This window comes from Miscanthus floridulus, chromosome 14, assembly GCF_019320115.1.
Source record: "Miscanthus floridulus cultivar M001 chromosome 14, ASM1932011v1, whole genome shotgun sequence".
NCBI classification, from domain to species: Eukaryota; Viridiplantae; Streptophyta; class Magnoliopsida; order Poales; family Poaceae; genus Miscanthus; species Miscanthus floridulus.
In genome coordinates this window covers 78776387-78791332 of record NC_089593.1, presented here as the reverse complement: position 1 = coordinate 78791332, position 14946 = coordinate 78776387, and the positions used below count along the sequence as shown (strand labels likewise).

The window sequence follows — 14946 nt, the reverse complement described above, 5'->3', positions numbered from 1 at the left end:
CCATGCTTCATTGTGAGTGGACATTTTTTTTCAGCTTTAAGAATAGAATCAGGAATCTGAGGACTTGATTGTAACACCCCAGAATGAACAGACACCCCGGAATGCCACTAAACATCACAAACAACAGCCGCACTTAACCAATAGAGACTTTGTCAGCACTTCCTTTGTATTTAAAAACAACGCGGAAGCAAGACATACATATAACCAAAAGAACCAGACTAGCATTAACGAGCATCCTTACACCAATATGAGGTGCTCCGACGAGAAAGTTTAACAACCACACTTAAAACATTCACTTTCAAGTCTAATGAACATAACCCAATTATTTAGTATTAAATCATGAAGACTCTAAAAAAAGAAGTGTGTGACGTGCAGCTAATCCCCTTCCCTTCCAAGCAAGCATCAAGTACCTGGATGAGTAAAGCAAGGGTGAGAGATGAAACATCTTAGCAAGTAAACTTGTTTTGACAAGCCATTTAAATCACAAGTTGAATTAAACATCAATTTAACATGGAGTTTTCACTTGACATGATATCAAAATAAAATGAGAGACTTCCAACTTGGAACATAGCCAGATGGTAGAGCTTCATAAAAACATGGATAGATCACTTCAATAATATACTTCGGGAATGCATATGAATGCAATGCAAAATGTCTCATGCCTGCACACCCAACAAGGTGTGGAGCTGCATCCCATGATGTTGTACCGGTACGGTCGTGACCATAGGTCAACGACATAACTTCCAATGCAAATGAATGATGCAATGCACTTGGCATGTTGCAATAAGATTAACATACACCACAAATGATACTTCAACTTCATCTTCAGGGTTGTGGGCTAACCACATATAGCAATATGGAATAACAGCACCACCATGAATAAATAAATAAGACCACAATTAAATAAGGTTGAAATAACCAAGGTCACAAGTTTTGGATATTAGTGGTATGACATTCTTATAGACAATAAGCTATAGGCAATGAAAATAACAAGCCAAAATGATAGCAAACCACCGCTACATTCACTTGCCTCTTTACCGAAGGAGATCAAAATCACTAGCGACATTCCGAAGTGCTACCACCTGATCACAAGCAATACTCAGTACAAGCACAAACATACAAGCAAGTACAACAACAAATAGGCAATAGAGCGCCCAAACCCGACATTTAAGCATCTACCATTTGCGCTACCGATCAAGACAGCAGCACTAACTCTTCTCTTTTTCGTAGACTTTAGTCCACATATCCAAAAACTCCCAAAATTCACCAGATTATGTAAAACTCCGTTATATACAACTTTTGTATTGTAAGGTTTCGCATAAGAGGTATCCAACATGGTGTAATTAACCATGGAACATAACTGAATATTTCTGACGTCTAAAACAGAACATCAAACTTCAAAAATTCATAACTGGAGATATACTAATTCAACAATTATAAGATTTAGCAATCTGGAAATCTTAACAAAACTCCTACAACTTTCGTTCATATCAAAAGATCTAATTATTTCATTTAAATGGTCAAAAACTGCTTAGATCTAAAACTGTCCAGATTTCCGCCATAAAAAAACAGTCTATTTGTAAAAGCGATATCTCCCAGAATATAGGGGCTATGATGGTGTTCTTGGCATCCAGAGAAAGATATTGAAGTCCTCTAGAACTTGTCTACAGGCCCAAAGTTATTAAAGCCTCTAAGATGCCCAAACATAATGATGAACAGGGACAGCTCAGTCTGACGGAAATTTCAGAATATGGACGAAATTGATTTCGAGGATTACTCCACTAAACCCCATCCAAACAAGCGCTTTAATCCACAAAACTTGATCAAAAGAAGGGTTTCATATTTGGCTTCTCACCTAGGAAAACCACAGCGAGCACGACGCCGAAAAACTCCCGGCGACTAATCCTTCCTCCCCTTCTCTTCACCTTCCTGTCGTCTCCAACTCGCAACCATCCTCGCCGCTACGAAGGTCTTGCCGTTCCGATCTATGCCAAACATGGCAAAGCCCTCACAGACAGCAAGAGAAGCAAGAGATCGATGGGCTAGCCAAGATATGGGATAGATCCTAACTGGTTTTGCGGGAGGAAGAACGGGCACCACGGCCGACACTGGCGGCGGCGGCGAAACCCTAGGCCCTGCCCTCATCCTTCCTTCTTTTTTTTTCCTGGACGTGGCTCTGCTGGATACGAGCAGCCTTGGCCTGGCTGCACACGTCGCTTGGGAAAAGAAAAGTACGGCTCGGGAAAAAGATAGAAACAGAAAGGTCCGACTTGACCACGATGGTATCAGGCACCGTTACTGTAGCAGTTTTTTTTTTCTTTTTCCATTATTAAACCTTGTAAAATTATATCTTCGTCGTCCAAACTCCAAACGATGCATATGAGTAGTCAAATGGAAAGCATTCGACGAGGCCTACGCATCTATATATGGTCTTTGATCGTTCATTTAAGTGATGGATAAAACATTTATTATTTTTTTGCCACTTTATACTTCCTAACACAAACAAAAACGTATTGTAGGTGTTACATTGATATTCTAGTGCTTTGGATTAAACATTATTTTACAGCGATTGAGAATATTATTGTTTGAATGCAACACTAAAACAGAGTTTTGGGAAGCAGCTCCTTTTATTTTCGGAGGCGATTGATAACATCCCCGCCTCTACTATACACCAACAGCCCCTGGCATGCCTTAGCATGAGGTGTCCGGTTTAAACAACCACAGCTAGAAATACCACTTTCAGAGCTGGTTAGAAAAAGGTTTACATTATAAATGAGTGCAGAACTTTTCATATGAAGATGGATGGAAACAAATTTATATATAAATTGTCGACATTGATGAGATCTAAAACTTTTTAGTTGCCAACATTTCCATTGGTGTTTAGGGGCCAAAATATCCATTCCAAGTTCTCAGGATCTTTTAACTCACATTTTGAAATTTTCAAAAAAAAACTTGTTCTATAGTTGTGTTGTAGACATGTTCTATAGTTGTGTTGTAATGCACGATGAGAAGCACCATCACAAGAATGAGGTAGAGCGGCATCCCATATGAACGGAGACAAGATTGACAACACCACATCGATATCAATTGCCCAGCCTTGGACTCATCCCATGCTTATCTCCTGTCAATGGACCTGGACACACCGCATCGATATCCCATAATGTATTCAGGGCCACCAGATCCATTCTCCACTCCACCACATGCTCCGCAGCATCCTATCTATTGTATGGTCGTCTCCTTGCTGGAGAAGAAGGGAAACAAATTCGTCGCCTCCAGTCTCAGATCGGTAACTACTTGTTGCTCTTCGAGGCAGGCCTACACAACGGAGAGGTTTGTGTGATATCCCATACAATCCTGAGGCCTTCCATCCCAAAAGAAAATTTATTTGGTGTGAGAAACATCATGAAAACTGGAAGGAATCTAGAAGCAAAAACATTCTCTCTATATGAAACCTCCCCTTTATTTGGTTTCAAAAGACGAGCTATAGATATTGAGGGAGGCCAACCTGAGCTGCAGTGTGATGATGCACCCCTGCAGCGCTGGATGTACAATACATGTGCCTTTAAAGGATAATATAATATATAAATATTAATTACTGCCTGTCCTAAGTAAATAACCAACTCCATAAGAAGGAACCATTTTATTAATACAAGATAAGTTAATAAAATAATCCAGCGCCCACTTTCGATCGTGAAATTACTCCATTAATTACCTAACAAAGGCTGCATTGATGTAGTGGTTGCCATTCCACCTCTTGAGTGCAAATAACACTGCCCCATTGAAAATGAGAATAGCTCCCTTGCTTGCTCAACTGTACGGAGCAAGCTAAGTTAGCATGGCTTGATATACTTCAGATAGAGCATTTATTTGTATGGTGCTAAGCTAATCATTTCATTTCAGCAGGTCAATTGTTTAATTTCATCTAATCTGAAATAGGTCAACAAATACCCAATGGCAAGCAGAACTACAACAGACAAGGGCAATCACCTGCATGCCAACACAATGGAAACCCCGATTTGGTGCTGCAAAATATTCCATGTTTTTAGTCTCTTTGATTTCACATATATATGACGCAATAAACACAAGAGCATTGCCAACTGGCTGCAACATCGGCGGGCACTGACCCCATACAACTGTGTTATCCAGCTCGATCATTCTACGCATGACCCAGACTCGCTTATACGACATCCGTGTTCCCATGTGAACGCACATCTGCCGAGCGATACTGATGCTAGGCAGAACACTCGTAGCACAAGGACACGCTAACATCTCTAGATGCCATGGTAGGTGTTATAACTCCTCCTGCCACCCATTGCAGTTCTACCAAGAAAAGATAATCTATGTCCAACTATCTGTTTAATTATGTGCTGTTGACTAGAACACACCTGCGCCTCTGGCTTTTCTACTTTCAACAGTTGAACTCCACCATACCTCTGGACAGAAGCACAATGTATAGTCAGCACAGTGCGCCTAATCCATATAGTGCGCTTAGCCACTGGCATACACACTGCAAAACTCTAGGATGCATGATAGGCTCAGCATGCTACGATTCCTTATGTCTCCTATTTGTAACGGATTCCTTTCTGTTGCGTTGTTGTGTTTCTTTCCGCTGAAAGTGGCACACACACATACTTCCTCTTGGGCTCTCCCTTTCCTTTTTATAGCCACGCTTTTAAATCAAATAAGGAAGTCTGTTATTTATATGTCCCATGCTTTGGTTCTATATATTAATATTTAATACAGCAAACCTACCTTCCCACGTATTTTCTACTCGTCGTGTTATTTACAGTGGCCACATGGCCACATGAGTATATTAAGCAGAACATGTCTCCTCGCTTATTGAAAAGTATAATCTCTTTGGCTTTCAATTTAATCTCTGGAATAGTATATTATGGTTCGTCAAAAGAGAAATATGAAATCATATCAGTGTGTCCAAAATATCAAAATCAATCTTTGTTAGTGTGTCTAAAAATAAATAGCACTCTCATGGCCATATACAAAAACTTTAGAAATATACAAGTTATGGTTTGCCGGAAGTAAATTGAAATGATTGATTACATGCAGCAAGCTAACAATCCAGAGTGTCAGGACATCCAAATTTGTGAAATTTTTATCAGTGTACTCTGCTCACTCCACCTTACGAATCTTTAAACCATTATGAAAGGAAGCAAGATTATATTTTTGCGCACTACATCTTACTGTTTAATAAAGCATTACAAAGTAGGCAAATTTAAATAATATTCAGCATGGTCGTCTACACTAGTACACAGACGGCCTTTACTCCCGGTGGGGAACCCCCTCTAGTCCCGGTTCCCCACCCGGGAGCAAGCATCCGGGACTAAAGGGGGGTCCTTTAGTCCCGGGTCAGGAACCGGGACTAAAGGGGGACCTTTAGTCCCGGTGGGTAACACCAACCGGGACTAAAGGTGCCTCCTGACATGCCACGAGGACGGCACCCTTTAGTCCCGGTTGGTAATACCAACCGGGACTAAAGGTTAATTTTTTTTTCTTTTCTTTTCATTTTTTGTTTTCTTTTCAAAATAGGTTTTCGAAGTCGTATTGTACGCTGCTAATTATACATTTATACGCGCGTATAGTATGTTTTGGTTCAAGCATGAACGTATTAAATCACACAATTCAAGCATAGAATCTATATATATATATATATATATATATATATATATATATATATATATGCATCATATATATATTTACATGCATGCATGCATATGTGTATTTTACATTATATTATTTCATGTGCATATATTACAAAAGATTGCATTACAGTTGTTGTGATATAACAAGTTTCCTCTCATCCTCTAACTTGGCTTCCATGGCAGTGTTGGGTCGAAGTAGAACTCGCCCTTGGAATCGATGACCTGGTCATTAAAAAAACCGGCTATAGACTCTTGAATTGCTTTGATTTGGTCTTGCCGTATGACCTTTTCCTCCAACCATCGAGCCTACAGGTTTGAATTAAAGGAAAATAAATTAATATATGTACATACATACATATACATATATATATATATATATATATATATATATATATAAAGACATAGTAACACAATCAATAATAATAATTAAATGAATATATAGTGTATTTTTAACGTACTTTGAGGGTCTCTGTAGGAGTTCTTCGGGAGACCACCTTGATAAACTTGCAAACATAGTAACCACAGTAGTTGTTCTCATATTCCTGCCTCAGACACCACTTTACGAGAAAAGATTTATCATCCTTTCTGGTGATCCGGTGAAAGCTATATGTTTAATTAATAAAGATGATGCGATTTAGGGGACTTACTTTCAAAGGGATTACATTCAGTGGCGCTTTACATTTTTCCATGTGTTGCTTCTCAATAAAGGTTTTCCAAACACTGCCCAATAAAAAATTTGCCACGTTATCAGATATAGTTAATCATCATGTTTGTGTGTATATATAGTTGCTAGAGATACCAAAATTACCTCTGGATAATATCTATCATATCTTGGTAGTCTTGTTGTGGTTTTCTCATCGAGTAATAGATTATCAAGTGACTTTTCACCAGATCGATGTCCATCAATATCCAGTGATTGCTGCATGTGTTTATAGGATATAACGCATAACACTCATTAATTAACTAGAATCAACATATGAGCCATTAAGGATGATCAACATTATTAACACTCACTTGAAGTTGTAGGGAAAGAGTATATCCTTCTTGTGGCGTTGGTTCACTAAGAAGTTCATGAGGTTACTCTCTGACTCAGACTTCCAATTAGGCATTGGAGTCACTGGGTCTTTGAATACTATATGAGGATCAACAAAACTAATTTCATTGCAACCTTTCTTTCTAAGCTCTGTCATTGTAAATCTGCATATATATAGTACTTGTTAGGATAATTTATATGCATATACACACATATGATGTGTTTAATAATAGATCGAAAGAATTATTACTTACAGGCAATAGCAGCTAATGATAACTTTGTCCAGAGAGGTCAGGTGGCATAGTTGATGAAATTCTGCAAAGTCAACATACATAACATCATCGCCACGGAACCAATGTTCGTCTCTAATTCTGACACCAACGCAGAAGTCTCAACCAGTAGACGCCTACATGTACCACTTGTTTAGCAGGTACATTTGCGTCCCCAGATCACCTAAGGCTTGAGGGTTGTATAGACTCTGGCCTAGTACATATTTTTTCTTCCAAATATCAACCTCCGCCGCACTCTCAATGTTTCCATCACCAAACATCTGGTAAAGGTCGAGACCAGTCTCTTCAATAAATTCACCAAGGTGATCCAAATCGACATCCGGAGGTATGTTTGCCTGATGCATTAATCCTAAATTCGAACCATATTCATTACTAACAACTAGCGGGGGGACTGATTGGTGCGATTGTTGTCCGAGTTGTGCAACTCCTTTCCCTGCCCGCTTCTTTTTCTGTGCCGTCTCAATTGACTTGGTGAGAGTGCGGTCATAGTCCGTTGCTTTAGACGGCTTACGAGATTCCCGCTGTTGTTGCTGGTAAGAAGCCACCTTTTTTCTTAGAATATCTGGAGCTACGAAGAAGTACGGTTTCTTCGGGTTACTCCTTGCTTCTTTATCCTTTTTAAGTTTGTCATAGAATTTGGACATATCTTTTTTATATGCATCAGTTACTTCTTCCTTCTCTTCAGATATTATTTTGGGAACACTACTAGGGATGTGTACATCAATGATGCTCTTCTTTCGTCACTGAAGACTCCAAAATCGTCACATATATTATTTTATGATGAATTTATGACGATATGGTATTCGTCATTGAATGCGCGTCATATTTTACCTACCGTGACGAAACGTCTATTTTCGTCATAGATGTGCATTTGTTCTATGACGAAATGGTCGTCGTCATAGAAGTGTATTCTTTCTATGACGATCTATTTTCGTCATTGATATAGCCCCTTTTTCGTCATGACTTGCCATCTGTTAGGCGGCCAGACGACGTCTGCCACGCTGGCAGCTGACGTGTCTTGTCCACGTGGTGCGTCCACATTGTAGGTGACGTGTCCGACCACATGGCAGCTGACGTGGCCAGTGATGTGGATGGTCCACGTGTCCACTTTTTATTGGGCCACAAGGCTTGCTGTGATAGGTTCTCATTTTCGTCACTGAAGTAAATAGAAATTCGTCATAGAATCAATTACCAAATCGTCACAGAAAGGTCAGATAATTCATCACAAGTGGACATGCTGATTTCATTACAGAATGCAAATAATACTGGAATGACCAAAAGCTTTCATAAATTAACAGATCCAGTATTCCAATGACCAACAACTTAATCAACAATTCTAAACTCGGTTCACATAACTCACTAGACATCACATTTGAACTACTAGTTTCATCTCAGTTCACATTAACATCACAGGAAATAATAAAAAGTTGCCAACCACTAGCAACATAAGTTACTACATAAACAAAATCACCAGCAGACCCCTTGTTTAATGAACCAGCAGCTACGAACAGCGCTCATGTCGAAGAAGCATTATTGATGGCCAAGATACGCTTGAGCAGCGCATTGTTCTCCTCCATTGCCTTGTTGTTTATCTCTGTCAGCTTCTTGTACTCCTCCATCTCCTTTTGTGTCCTCGCCAGCTTTTCCTCAAGCTTCTTCACTTCTCTTCCTGAGTTCATCGATTTCACCTTGTACAGCAGCCGTAGCTTCAGCTGCTAGTTGTTCCCGAAGCTCGCTTTCATTTGATGATGATGATTTGGAGGATGGCACTGGTTTGATGCCAACACTCTTCAGGAAAAGGTTTGAGCTGTTCTGGGAGAGCACCTGGGACACAACCTGTACACTGGACACTGCTTCTCACCTTCATCAACAGGTTCTGTCCTCAAAGCTTCCATATTTGACTGAAACAGCAATGACCCATCATTAGTTGATACTTATTGCATTAATTTGAGGAGGAAATATCACACAAGATGTATTTTAAAAAATAAAAACCTATGCTACATTGACAGAAACTGATGCCAAATAGGTATGCAATCATGAGTCATTTATTTGTTGTCAGGTAACTGAATACAAGTAGAAGTCAACAACATAGGATTATTATTTAGCAAGTATGTCTAGCTATATTGGATTATGCAAGAAACAAGATGCATCTAAAAGCAAGGGCATATATTAAAGAACAGATTAAAAACATTCAAATGCAATGCAAATATTCCCCATCTAGTACTTTCAAGATAGAAGAAGCACCTTAGTTGCCAGGGGTTGTGGCTGCTCATCAGATTCAGTGTCATCATCATCACTATCTCCTTGATCATCATCTTCAAGGAGATGCTCCACCTGCTCCGATGATGGTCCCATATTTTCCAAACATCTCCTTCAACTCATCATCAGTAACAGTATCTGACAGATTCTTCACATATGCATTACTGAATTTGAAATTGCTCGAAACATTTTCCCTGTCCTACTTGCGAACAAAAGGTCCGACATACACTTTCTCGTCATTGATAAGCATCCCATTGAGTTTATCAATAGCAGACTGAGCAGATTCATCCGTCTCAAACTGAACGAAACCATAGCCCCTTGATTCTCCTGAGGGGTCTGTTGCAATTTTACATGAAAGGATATTCCCAAATGCACAGAACGTGTCATATAAAGCTTTGTTGTCTATTGACTTATCAAGATTCTGCCAAATTAGAATAGAGGGGGTCAGGTATCACAACTGGAATAGTCAATGTGGCGTATAAAGATTTAGAACACCACTAATGGAACCTTCTAGTCCCAAGTTGGCGTAGTCTACAGATGACCTAGCAAGGAGTTTAGCAAACAGGATAAAAACGAGGAACACACCTTAATAAATATATTTCCTGCACCACTTTTGCGGGAACTGGGGTCACGGTTAGAATACAAGATCCTGATGATAGGCTTTCCATTGATAGGAGTGAAGTTAAGCAGTTCAAGTGCCCGTGCAGCTGCAATAAATCTCTGATCAATACAAGGCCATAAAGAATAAAGAGAGGGAGGGGCTCCAAAGTGAAATGTAGTATGCAGAAGAGTTGGTCAGAAAGCAAGTGGCCACAATTGAGGACCAAAGGGCAACTATAATATTTCCTGTACGGTTTTTACAGACCTCTTCAGCATAACATAAATAACATGGATAGAGCACAATAATAAGATTTTAAAAATATATCTTCTGGTAACTAAACAGATGTTCTTTGGCGTCCATAACATAATCTGAGGTTGCAACAAATCAGCCAACATTATATATATACATATATCGAACATCACAAGGCAACATCTCCCCTGATCGAACAGCACATTAAGCCACATGAATTCAATAGAATGAAACAAATCCCACTAACTTCACATGAACAGCACAGGAAACACTTGCACAGGACAAAAACACAACTCCTCTAAAGTATTGGCACCTATTCAAGTTATCCCACAGGATCTATCCAGCAAGGTAATTCTCAATTTTTGGGGGCACCCAACAGGCCAACCTCCTTAATTTATGCGGGCACCGAAGCAGGCTAACCTCCTTATTTTGAGATAAGTTTAATACTAACCGTATGAAGCCACTAAGGCGCTGTTTGGTAGTAGGTTTTGTAACGCAAACCCAAAGGAATAACAGCTTTCGATGTTATGGCAACATATCTGTTTTTATTTCCATTTGCGTTACAATTCTATAGGAACCAAACAGCACGTACCAGACAAAACATTTTGCAATCACAACCAAGACACCAAAAGAAGCTACAATCCTAATCGCATCAAAACGCCATCGAACCCTAATTGCATGACAACATTATCGAGACAACCGATCGAGTATTCAGCGTCTAAACCCTAAGAGGCCCCAAATCCGACGGCTTCTCGCAAGGGATCGACAGCATCCGTAGCACCAAAACCCTAACCGATAGATCGAGAATACTGTAGAGGAGTTCTCACCGTCGCCGGGATTGTTGTAGTTGACGTAGGCGTACCTGAGTGACTTGCGGGAGTTTATGTTTCTGCAGACGTGCACGGAGACCACGCCGCCGACCTGGCTGAAGACGTCAAAGAGCTGCGCGTCCTGCACGCTCTCGTGCAGGTCACCCACGTAGAGCGAAGTCGCCGGGAACGCGGCCGCCGCAGCTGAGGCAGCCGGTGAGCCGCCGGACTCGGACGCGGATCCAGCCGCCACCTGCCCTTGCGCCGCCATCTCCGATCAAGCGGTGATTTTTGGGATTTTTCTGGTTTTTTGCGGATTTTTTGGGGTAGTTTTTGATTTAGGGTTTGATAAGGGTTGGGGGCTCTCCCGGGGCAGGGCTCCCAACGGCGGCATCGTGAGGAGAGAGAAAGAGCGCGGTTGGCGGCGCGGAGGGGGAGGCGCGCTATTTGTACCGCCTAGGGCAAAACCTTCATCTTCTGAGGCCATTGGATCGGATACGGACGCTAGTGGACGGAGGCGATCGGGACGCGTGGGAAAGCCTATGTGTCCGAGCTGAACGGGGGCTCCACGTGCTTGCTACGAAGGTGCTAGCAGTATACTCTATATTTTATTTATCAAAAATGCTATATAACATACATATTTTTTAGCACAATTTTTTTTTCACGAACAAAGTATGCAGCTGACATTCCATAAATGTGTATATGGTCATTTACATCATCCCGAGGCCATAAACTTTGATTAAGACATTTGCTGCACGGACAAAGTATGTCTGATCTAAGAGAGAGAGAGGAGGCGGCGCGTGTTCTTGGCGGCACGCTTGTCGAGCCCGAGGGCCAAGCGGAGAAGGCGACGACGGCGAGAGAGATGGGGAAGACGAGGAGATAGACGGAGGAGACGAGAGAGTGACCGGGGATGAGAGAGTGATTGGGGGGAGGGGGTGGGATGCTCGCGGCGCCGCGAACTTGAGTCCTTGGTAAGCTACGTTGTATATTTTTTCGGTCCGTGACCTCTACGTTTAGGATTTGTTTTTTAAATGTATAATTTATTTTTTAGAACATGTACCAACCTCATAACTATAGAACAGCTTTGCGACACAACAATACACAAGCAGGGTGTTGAAGAGTTCAACTCAAAGAGTCCGGAAAATCTCTAACAATGAAGCTAAAAGGAGTTCTTTTGTTTCTTCATGTGGCATCCCCTTAAAATCAAAACTACTAAAATAATTTTGAGACACCAAATGATCTCAAATGAAAATTTGATAAACATCAAAGTTGTAGAGGTCACAAAGATCTACAACTTTTATTTTGGTCATCTTGTCATTTGACAAAATTTGAACCTTTCAAATTTAAAATTTTAAAAAAATAACAAGTTCGAACCAAAATTTGAGACCCAAAATGATTTTAACATAAAAAGTGATGAATACCAAAGTTGTTCAACTCATTAATATCTACAACTTTTATTTTAGTCATCTTGTCATTTGACAAAATTTGAACCTTTCAAATTTGAAATTTTGAAAAACGACAAGTTCGAACCAAAATTTGAGACCCAAATTGATTTCAACATAAAAAGCGATGAATACCAAAGTTGTTCAACTCATGAATATCTACAACTTTTATTTTGGTCATTTCTTCATTTGACAAATTCTTAGCACACATTGTTCACTAATCTTACACATGTCTCATATAGTTTATAAAACCTTACGAGAGATGTGTCACATTTGTGAACAATGTCGTTACCACTTTGTCATATGAAGAAATGACCAATACAAAAGTTGTAGATCTTGATGAGTTATTCAACTTTGGTATTTATCACTTTTTCAACTGAAATCATTTGGGGAACCAAAATCTTGTCTGAAGTTGCATTTTTTTGAAATTCAAAATTTAAATTGCTCAAACTTTTCATATGTATATATTGACAAAACCAACAAAATAAATTGATAGATAATGATTTTAGAAAATTTTAGGAAAAAAAATCATCAGATTTGGAGTTAGTATGAGTAAGAAAAACTAGTTACAAAGTTGACCCACAGATTAAAAAAAGAAATCACACTGTTCACTAAGATCATGTAAGGATCATTTAGAACAGTGTGATTTCTCTTTTTAATCTGTGGGTAAACTTTGTAACTACTTGTTCTCCCTCATACTAACTCCAAATGTGATGGTTTTTTTCCTAAAAATTTCTAAAATCATGCTTCAGCATTTAAGTTTGATCAAACTTGGATATGACAATGTTTTACACATTTTAAAATTTGAAATTTAAAATTTAACAAGTTTAAACCAAATTTTCAAACCCTAAATGGTTTCATATGCAAAAGTGATGAATACAAAAGTTGTTAAACTCATCAAGATCTACAACTTTTATTTTAGTTATCTTGTCATTTGATAAAATTTGCTCCTTTCAAATTTGAAATTTTAAAAAATGACAAGTTCGAACCAAAATTTGAGACCCAAAATGATTTCACCATAAAAAGTGATGAATACCAAAGTTGTTCAACTCATTAATATCTACAACGTTTATTTTAGTCATCTTGTCATTTGACAAAATTTGAACCTTTCAAATTGGAATTTTTGAAAAACAACAAGTTCGAACCAAAATTTGAGACCCAAAATGATTTCAACATAAAAAGTGATGAATAGAAAAGTTGTTAAACTTATGAATATCTACAACTTTTATTTTGGTCATTTCTTCATTTAACAAATTCTTAGCACACATTATTCAGTAATCTTACACATGTCTCATATAGTTTATAAAACCTTACGAGAGATGTGTCACATTTGTGAACAATGTCGTTACCACTTTGTCATATGAAGAAATGACCAATACAAAAGTTGTAGATCTTGATGAGTTATTCAACTTGGGTATTTATCACTTTTTCAGCTGAAATCATTTGGGGAACCAAAATCTTGTCTGAAGTTGCATTTTTTTAAAATTCAAAATTTAAATTGCTCAAACTTTTCATATGTATATATTGACAAAACCAACAAAATAAATTGATAGAGAATGATTTTAGAAAATTTTAGGAAAAAAATCATCAATTATCATGTTATGCGTTTACAAATAGAAAAACATGCATGCCTTTATCACAAAACGGCGAGTGCTCCAGTGGTAACGCACCAACATGTCTAGCAGCAGGTCGCGGGTTCGAATCTCCCTGCGTGCGCTATTTTTTGGCAAAAAAAAGGGAGGCGGCAGGATGCAGGTCCACCTGGACCGTGTGGGCCACGCTGCCCCACTTGTTCGCCGCCACGTCCTCAGGCTGAGACCCGTTGGTGGGACCGCATCGCCACGTCTTCGAGGTTGGGACCCAATGGTGGGACCACATCGCCACGTCCTCGAGGTGGGACCTACTGGTGGGACCACGGCACCACGTCCTCGAGGTGGTACACGAGCCAAACAATCTATGACGATTTAGTTTTGTTGTTTTATGACGATTCTTTTGTTTTCGTCATTATTCTTCGTGCCAAAGCTCCGTCACTTGTTACTTATGACGAAGCTGGAAATTTCATCATAGAAGGCGCTTGTTCTGTGACGAAATTTGTAAGCGTCACGACTAAATCGTCATTGATGAACACATTTCTAGTAGTGGAATATCCCTTGGTTTTACGGTGGCTTTCTTTGCCGGCGGGGGCTGGTTCTTCGTTTGCGGGGCTGGCCTCTTGCTAGTACTTGGCTTCTTGGTAGGTGGGGGCAGGGGAGGCGTTGGAGACCTCCTTGGAGGTGGTGGCAGCGACGTTGGAGACCTCCTTGGAGGTGGCGGCTGCGGCGTTGGAGACCTCCTTGGAGATGGTGTGGATGCAGCCTCGCCTTCCAACACATTGTCATCGTGCAGAGCACTATGATGATCTGGCGATTGAACAATTAGACTTAGGTTGGGGGAGGATCTGCTACAAAAAAGGAATGACATATTATTATGAGCAGATTGTTAATTATTTAAGCCAATATAAATTAATGATGTAGTGTTTTCATCCGCACCTATGGTGAGGTAGTTCAGGAGGAGGTGGAGGCAACATCTCGGGAATGATGATGCAGCGCTTGCGCCATAGAATG

At 39.8% G+C, this 14946-nt stretch overlaps 1 long non-coding RNA gene and 1 pseudogene across 1 annotated transcript; both read right to left on the bottom strand.

Moving 5' to 3' along the window:
* Positions 1-214: 214 nt before the first annotated feature.
* On the bottom strand, positions 215-2187 carry LOC136505100 (uncharacterized). The gene is made up of 3 exons (XR_010771090.1): positions 1856-2187; positions 1031-1082; positions 215-410 (listed from the first exon to the last, which is right to left on the bottom strand). It is a non-coding gene; the product is annotated as an uncharacterized lncRNA (long non-coding RNA).
* Positions 2188-8271: 6084 nt separating this feature from the next.
* On the bottom strand, positions 8272-11178 carry LOC136502685 (polyadenylate-binding protein 2-like; annotated as a pseudogene).
* Between the last annotated feature and the right edge of the window lie 3768 nt (positions 11179-14946).